The 9,109-nt window shown below is 39.9% G+C and overlaps 1 long non-coding RNA gene across 2 annotated transcripts; it reads right to left on the bottom strand.

The window, feature by feature from the left end:
• Positions 1-4,547: 4,547 nt before the first annotated feature.
• Positions 4,548-8,807, bottom strand: LOC143852017 (uncharacterized). Of its 2 annotated transcripts, none has more exons than XR_013236605.1 (2): positions 8,245-8,807; positions 4,548-5,047 (listed from the first exon to the last, which is right to left on the bottom strand). It is a non-coding gene; the product is annotated as an uncharacterized LOC143852017 (long non-coding RNA). The 2 variants fall into 2 exon arrangements; XR_013236606.1 differs by having other exon boundaries at positions 4,548-4,987.
• Between the last annotated feature and the right edge of the window lie 302 nt (positions 8,808-9,109).

The raw sequence follows: 9,109 nt of genomic DNA, 5'->3' as shown, positions 1-9,109 counted from the left end.
AAGATATTAATGACCTAAAACATATAAATCAATGATAGAGGGGGTTCTCACATGGATTTAACACACTAATTTATTTGTTGATTAAAACAAAACAAAATGGGGTGTCTACAGATGCCCCTCTTTGGTAGAGATGACGTAGTCATTGAATACCAAAGTTAAAAATGACAGAACCATTTTGCGTAGTTTTAATCGACAAAGGACTCTCTAGATACAACGCACTTTAACATAATGCAAAACCTTAGATGAAACCCTAGAACTTGAATAATAATAAAAACTCGATGCGGCGCCGTTCACAAACGGGCAATTAGAGAATGAGATATCATTTTCGAATGGATTCTGAAGGGAAAGGACAAAGATCGCTCTCAAACAGTTTTTAGAAGGAGATGAGACGCCGCTCACAAGCGGGTTCAACGAGGATAAGAAGCATTCCCAAATGGACTTGGATAATGAGGCACCGTTCACAAACGGCCTCAAGGAGGATAGAAAACCATTCACAAATGGACTCGAGAAAAGAGGCACCGTTCACAAACGGGCTCAAGGAGAAGACAAGACCATTCACAAATGGACTCGAGAAATGAGGCACCGTTCACAAACGGGCTCAAGGAGGAAGATACCATTCACAAATGGATTCGAGAAAAGAGGCACCGTTCACAAACGGGCTCAAGGAGAAGACAAGACCATTCACAAATGGACTCGAGAAATGAGGCACCGTTCACAAACGGGCTCAAGGAGGACGATACCATTCACAAATGGATTCGAGAAAAGAGGCACCATTCACAAACGGGCTCAAGGATAAGACAAGACCATTCACAAATGGACTCGAGAAATGAGGCACCATTCACAAACAGGCTCAAGGAGAAGACGAGACCATTCACAAATGGACTCGAGAAATGAGGCACCGTTCACAAACGGGCTCAAGGAGAAGACGAGACCATTCACAAATGGATTCGAGAAATGAGGCACCGTTCACAAACGGGCTCAAGGAGAAGACAAGACCATTCACAAATGGATTCGAGAAATGAGGCACCGTTCACAAACGGGCTCAAGGAGAAGACAAGACCATTCACAAATGGACTCGAGAAATGAGGCACCGTTCACAAACGGGCTCAAAGAGGACACGAGACCATTCACAAATGGACTCAGAAAATGAGGCACCGTTCACAAACGGGCTCAAGGAGAAGATGAGACCATTCACAAATGGACTCAGAGAATGAGACACCTGTTCACAAACGGGTTCGAAGAGAAGACGAGACCATTCATAAATGGACTCGAGAAATGAGGCACCGTTCACAAACGGGCTCGAAGAATTTAGGGATTTTTTTATGAACTTGAATTTGACGTAGGAATGGATTTTTATTTTTATTTTTTAATTAAGGATTTGGATTTGATAAATTTTTTTATTTTTGGAAAATGAGGTACCGTCCGCAAACGGGCTCAAGGAGAAGATGAGACCATTCACAAATGGCCTCGAGAAAAGAGGCACCGTTCACAAACGGGCTCAAAGAGGACATGAGATTTTTCATGAACTTGAATTTGACGTAAGATTGGATTTGTTTGAATCGGGGATTGGTTTTGATGAATTTTTTATTTTTGGGAAATGAGGTACCGTCCGCAAACGGGCTCAAGGAGAAGACGAGACCATTCACAAATGGGCTCGAGAAATGAGGCACCGTTCACAAACGGGCTCGACGACACAAGATAGCTTTGATTGATGAATTCAACAATGAAAAATTTAGAGATTTTTATGAATTTGAATTTGACGTAGGATTGGATTTTTTGAATTGGGGATTGGATTTGATGAATTTTTGATTTTTTGAGAAATGAGGCACCGTCCACAAACGGGCTCAAGGAGGACATGAGACCATTCATAAATGAACTCAGAAAATGAGGCACCGTTCACAAATGGGCTCAAGGAGAAGACGAAACCATTCACAAATGGACTCGAGAGATGAGGCACCGTTCACAAACGGGCTCAAGGAGAAGACGAGGCCATTTGCAAATGGGCTCGAGAAAAGAGGTACCGTTCACAAACGGGCTCGAAGAATTTAGAGATTTTCCATGAACTTGAATTTGACGTAAGATTGGATTTGATGAATTTTTTATTTTTTTGAACTCAATGAAATCGGGGATATTATGGATCGTGCCCGACAAAGATGTTGGAAACTAGGACTTTGACGAATGATGAAACGGCAAACCTTTGGAACGAAGAACCATTACTAGCAAGAATGGATTAGGAACATTTTTATGAAACTTCAACAAGATTTTTCTCAAAGAGACTGCTGGTCTTGTCTTCTGGGGATTTTGATAACTGAAACCTTGAACAAGACATTTGAGATTGGTAATTTAGAACAACGACTCTCTTGGATATTAACATGGAAAAGCGGGATCTGCTTCTTGACAGGTGTTTAGATAAACATTTCTTGACCAGGATAACTAACCGGAAGGGAATTATGAATTTGAATGGTTCATCTTTCTGAGAAATTGGCTCAACCACCATTGCATCTGAGGTTCTTCCAAGCTTAAGGTGCCTTCCTGGGGTATGATCTTTTTACGGAAGCTGGGCTTTCTGATGTTTCTACTTCTGAATTTTTCTGAGCTGATCTTCTTTGAAATGAAGTTGTTTGACTAAATTCTCGAGCTCTTTCAGGTATAATTGCAGGGAGCTGCCTAGGCCTGGCCTCCTTCACCAAGACAGTTACATCATTTGGACATAGGAACGACAATTGACTCTTTCTAAAGAGAAAACTTAGATGAAAGGCACTACTCAAAGGATTGAGCAGCCCTGAAGGAGTGAACTTAGAATAATAAAGATTGACTGACTATACTGACAAACATAGTGATGCTTCTGACTTAGTTAATGTTTTGTTTGGTAAGTCTATCCTTTCAAGGAATAGTTTTTCAATTGGTAAACACCGGACTTCTTCCTCGAAACAGTAATGCCTCAAGAATTTAATTACTACCCCTAAGATTGCTTAGCTTCAATGCCCCCAGTTTTGAGGATATCACTTGAATTTGCTTGAACTTCAGTTGATCTTCAGTCTTGATACCGGCTGTTGCCTTCTTATACTGATTCTCTTACCGTGACCAAGTCACCTCTTCAGGGTTTTTAACTTGGCGGACCGCGCTAGCCTTAACTTTTGCCTGAACCACCTTTCTAGGTTTTCGATCCAGCAGGCTATCCCCTTAGCTTTTGCCTAAGCCGCCCTTTCGGGTTTTCAACTTAGCAGGGGAATGATCTTAAATTTTGCCTAGACCGCCCTTTCAGGTTTTCAGTCTAGCAGATCTTCAAACTCCGTTATTTTTCTTATTCATCATCATTTCATTTTTTTATTGTATCTCAGGACCTAGCTCATTAGTTCTGAACACCAGAAGGACTTTTATAGGTAGGATAGGGCTTTTCAAAGAATGGCTTAAGGCTCAACAAAGATTTCGACCGAACCTGTGAACAGGTCGCCTACATATCCCAAGGTAGGAATCAGGTCGTGTGTAGTTCAGGGCGAATGCCCCTAGTTTGAAGATAAATTGTTTGAAGGTTAATTGATTTTTTTCCTTTTTTCTTTTCTTTCTGGAATAATTATCTTCTCTTCTTTTGGAACTTGTCCCTCTTTTTTTTTTTTTTTTTTTTTGGAACGATTGATTTTTCTTTTTCTTTTTCTTTTGAATCGACCGAACTCGGTTTAACCGAGCTGCCTACGTACCCTAGTGTAGGGATCAGGTCTCGCGTAGTTCGGGGGAATGCCCCAAGTTTGATGGGTTTTCAAGAAAATTTGATTTAGGCTCGAAGGGTTTGCAAATCGGTATTCTTTTGACATTGGGTTTTGATTTTGGGATTTAATCGGCCAAAGGAGGCCTTTCGATGTTCAGATTGGGAATCGATCTAGGTTACTAGAGTCTGTCTGGTACTGATTATTTATTTCTTTTTTTTCTCTTTTTTTTTTTTCACGGAGTTTGACGGCATTTCCAGGTAAGATAATGGATTTTCTTCTTTCAAGATTCTAATGCGTGCTTTCGGCTTTCATAGAGCGAAACTTGTTCCTTGACATCCTCCATCTATGGATTTGTAACTCTTGATATCTGATGACCACTTTTCAATACTTGTTCTTGAACTTCTTATCTTGAATTTGTTGGCTTCATGTTATGAATTTGAGAACCAAGGTCATTGATTGGAAATATGAAAGTTATTTCCACTCTATGCCCCTTGCATAGCATATGATATTCACTTCATTCTTTCTTGAACCTTCTATCTATGTCTTGCCCCTGGTATCGGTTGTAGCTTTTCTAGACAATCTTCTTATTCTTGAAATAATTTTATCAATTCTTCACACTCTTTAGAGGGTAATGTATTTTCAATCGGCATTCACTGAATCAAAGTTTCAGTGCCAGTGTTTATCATTTCAATTTCATCTTTGAAAGGTTGGGATTGGCGCTCCTCCTCTCGTTCAAGTAATTGCTGTGACTCAAGTGGAGTTTCGTCAATTTTGTCCTCATTTGAAGAGGGAGTCTTATTTTAAGATCAGAAGCACACTTAAGAACAGACACAAGTGAACTTTTTGGAACTGACCGAAATTTTATTTAAAGAAAAGCTATTACATCAGACGACCTATCCTGAACATGCTCAGGATTCACAACTCTAAATAAGAAAGGGAAACAGAAGATAACTTGCCTGGACTAGGCATTGACCTTTAACTGTAAGACCGGACTCAACAATTATACTGACCATGATGACTGACTCAACATAAAATAGTAAGTGACTAAAACTTTAACTGCTGCAACTGTTTGGCGTTGAAGGCTCGGCGAAGGCTGGTTCGTTCTGAACATCATCATGGCTGATACTTTCAATTTTGGACAATGATGACTGATTCGCATAGGGAAATGCCCCTAGCTCAAGGATTCTGAGAGTGAACTCTGAAGGACTTAGCAAAATAATCTTGAAAAAGGTAGCCCCTAGAGGAGGAACAGACCAGGGGTACAAGCAAGATTGGATTATCTGGACCAGGCATGATCAGATCATGAGAACGCATAATCGAAAGATTGTGAGATTCTGCATCTGCCAGTTAGGGGATGGCATGAAGATACGATTGAATTGTATGATAGAAGAATCAAAGACGCACGATCAAGAGATTAGATGAGATAGCATAAGATTGCTTTCAACGGATAGATCATGAATGACTAATCCTATGAGATCTTTGGAAATGATGGGATTTATATCCTAACCCCAAAGGGAAAGTTTTTAATCTTCACACATTTTAACAGTGTTACCTGAAGGCATCAACCCTAATCCTAATCTATCGGAGTGGAGAGAGGATCTCGACTCATGACTTTGTTTGTGTACCTAGGACCGATCGTAGCCATTGGAAGATGGTCTACGGCCTAATCTAGACACAAATAGGTAGGATATCCTAAACTAGGCTCACACACGTGATGCACATGTGTTCGTATACTACATGCATGTGTGGGTTAATCTAGGGGTAAGGCCAAGAGTTCCCTTAGCGCGAATCCCTGTTCGATATACTGTACCAGTGTCCGGCGTATCAGTACGTGAACAAGAGATCCGTTTACGTACCATAAAGGTACTAGGCTAAGGGTGGAATGTTTCTCTAGCACAGAGGCACCAGGTGATGAAATCCCAGTCAACCATGCTAGATAACACTCCGGGTTCCTAAAATAGGACGTGTGTGCACGTGAGATGCAAGGGTTTAGATGCAAGTGATGTAAGTGTGTGCAATATGTTTGCGCAATCTATGATGCCTTCAGGTTTTGTTAGATTAAGTTCAAGTAAAATGTGATGAGAAAATAAAACAAGACAAACTAATCTGACAAGTATACAAGAGATAGAGTTTTCATGAGCCAGTTAAAATAGATTCAAATAAGTTATCCTTTGGAATTGTGATGAAGTTAGGTGATCCCCAGCAGAGTCGCCAGACTGTGGTACCCTGATCCCGCGAGAGGGGTGTGGGGCGCGAGCCGCCGCTCTCTCTCTCTTGGTCTCTCGTACCCACGCGATTGGCGTGTGCATTTTAATGTTGATTTGAATTAATCTTTCCTGTGAACTTGGGATCACTAAGGCAATCCGAATTCCACACGAAAGAGACTGACAGAGTCGCCACCTAGATGTGGGATCTAGGACCCGTAATTAACCAGAAATCTAGACTCGCTACCTGGTTACGAGAATGGAAGGTATGGGGAGTTATCCACCACATGCACCATTCTTGCCCGATAATCGGTCTTCGATTCCAAAAGCTAACTCTTTTAAATTTATTTTAAATGGCTCATTCAACTCTATGTTAATGTGCGAACTAAGTGACATGCATCCTATGATCTAATTTCAATGTGAATCCTAAATGTGTATCTTGATTTATTAATTTGTCTGGATTCAATCTATGTGAAAGTTCTCCTAAAATTCTAATTTCATGGAAAGTCCTAAGTGATTTGATTAAGCATTTACAAGAAAATTAATATACAAAACACCACAATTTGTTTGTGGTGCCGACTCGCGGGTGGTATGCCATCAGACATCCAAGCTGCCTACGTACCCAAGCCTCACTGGGATCAGAGTCGACGTAGTTCGGTGCACTTAAGCTAAGCTACATATGCCTAACTCAACTAGGACACCGATCTAGACGGGATTGACTGTTTCAACAGTTTTAGGAGAAGTTATTTAATTCAAGTTGAGGATTTTATTATCTTAAGATTTCATCTAAGATGCTATATGATTCTCATCTAAATGCAAATGGTCCCTTAGACTAATGCAGGTTTGCCTACATCCTAGTTTACTAGGCTTGTCCTAGGGAAAGATTGGGTGACTAGTGTAACTAGACCTATGGCACGGTTGCTATACATAGCAAGCGTCCGTGATGAGGCCGGACTCCTGACTCTAGGACTCCCTAAAACCTAAGACTCCCTAAAACTTAGGACACGACACGACACGACACCAGTGTTCCTAAATTGGGCTCTAAGGGTTCCTAAAGGAATTTTGAATCCACCGGCTCTTGGGAATCTCGAATTCTTTTGGGTTTGTGGAAACTTTTAGAGTTTTCTTGAAGCTTTTATTATCTGAAGGTATTTAGTGTGTTTGGTAGCTTTTAAAGTTGTTTATTTAGAAGGTTTTAGTTTCATTTGAAATTTTTAGTGGTCTTTTGGTTAATGGCTTTTAACGGATTTTTATCAGTGGATTTTAAATGGGTGAATTTTAGTTTTGTTAATTTTAGGTTGGATGTACTTTAGATTAATGTCTTTCGATTTTGGTTTGGAAAATGACGTTAACACAACCAAGTTTTGACAATTGCACAAATTCGACAAACCATTGACCATTAAAAGATCTGACAAATGCAGCCCACTAAAACTGTCGTAACTCTTTAACCGCTTGGCCAAATTCAACGTACAAACATGCGTTGGAAAGATCTTTTATAGGGCTACAACTTTGTAGTTCTCCATTGTTTGTAAATCTGTGATTTAGAGGTTCGAATTTGTGTTGCAAACAAAAGGACAGCAACATTAAACTGGAAATGCCTAAAGGTGTGCCGCAACCATTTTGGACTTAACTTTTTAACCGCTCGCTGTCTGATCTAGCACGAATACTCGTTGGAAACGGCACGAAAATATCTACGACTTTGTAGTTAACCATTTCCCACGATTCTGTTGTTTAGAGGTCGAAAAATCTGTTTAAAGTCTAACAGCTAGCACTATGACGGGAATGATATTGGCACCCCCATGTTTTCTTTTGATAGTTCTTATTTTTTTAGTGATTAAAAGACGGTGAATATGAAAAATGGCTTGAATGGGCCTGAGATTAGATTCAAATGGGATGTTTGAAAAAGGGGTTGTTTTTATCTACTTGGCAAGGTGGGGTATGGATATTGGGTTCTTGAGATTGAGTGGGGGCTGTTGTTATCAAATTGGAGTGGGGGCTGTTGTTATCAATTGAAAGATGGAGGTTTTGTAAGCCAAATTAAATGGGTTTTGATAATTCATGTAAAATTCAAGTTTTCTTTCTTGTAAATGTTCAAAATTTTTAATGAATTGTTTTCCCAAAAGAAATCTAAATTCCCTAACAAGCCAATGATTTCAACATCCCATTGCAAATAGGTTCTAATGACCCTAACACATTAATTATATTTAGCATAAGTGAGAACATGACCAAGGCCAAACTAGTACAAAATTAAACATGACATCAACCAAAATATACGCAAAACAACACTCAATCCTACAAATATAGAAAAGAAAATAAAATTCCAAAAGACATACCTTTTTGTAGACGATATTCCATGCAAACTTATGGAGAAGAGGGATTTGGTCTAGAGAGAGGGCTTGAATTTTCTAAGAGAGGGGTTCTCTCCTCTTTTCTTTTTTTTCCTCTCTTTGGTGAGATGAGAGGGTATTTATAGGAGAATGGGATAGGAGGTTAGGTGAGGTTAGGTGAGGTTAGGTAAGGTTAGGTGAGGTTAGGTGATGTTAGGTGAGGTTAGGTGAGGTTAGGTGAGGTTTGGATGGTTATGATGGGAGGAGAGGTTAGGTGAGGTTAGGTGAGGTTTGAATGGTTAGGATGAGAGGAGAGGTTAGGTGGTTTTGGATGGTTAGACCTAGGTCATGATCTGCCATTGATCTAACGATTTACGGAAATCGGGTCTCGGAATGGAATCAGGGTCCGGGCTATGAAGTGACCCTAGCTTATTTTGTCCCGATTGATGATCCGTAAAGTCAGATCAAGATATTAATGACCTAAAACATATAAATCAATGATAGAGGGGGTTCTCACATGGATTTAACACACTAATTTATTTGTTGATTAAAACAAAACAAAATGGGGTGTCTACACCATCTCACATAAAACTTAAAAGATCACTTAAGTTATAAGGTGTTGACTTAAGTGGATGGTCCCTACATTCTTAAGTCATTACAATCGAAAAGTCAGAAACATGATGAAAACCCCAAAACCAACATGATGAAAAATCCAAAACCCATAGAACTAAAAGAAACCCTCCTCCCCCACCCCCATCCCCTTAAGAGCAAAAAGGAAAAGAGAGAGATGTCAATGCTTCTTCTTCAAGGGGCTAACAATTGCATCAACACACAAAGACGCAACCAAAAGGTTAAAGAACCAAAGCAAGAC

The sequence above is a fragment of the Tasmannia lanceolata genome, unplaced genomic scaffold (genome assembly GCF_043159265.1).
Source record: "Tasmannia lanceolata isolate RefF3 unplaced genomic scaffold, GAP_Taslan_0.1 ptg000018l, whole genome shotgun sequence".
Lineage (NCBI taxonomy): Eukaryota > Viridiplantae > Streptophyta > Magnoliopsida > Canellales > Winteraceae > Tasmannia > Tasmannia lanceolata.
The sequence above is the reverse complement of the archived record's forward strand: the minus strand, read 5'-3'. Positions and strand labels throughout refer to the sequence as shown.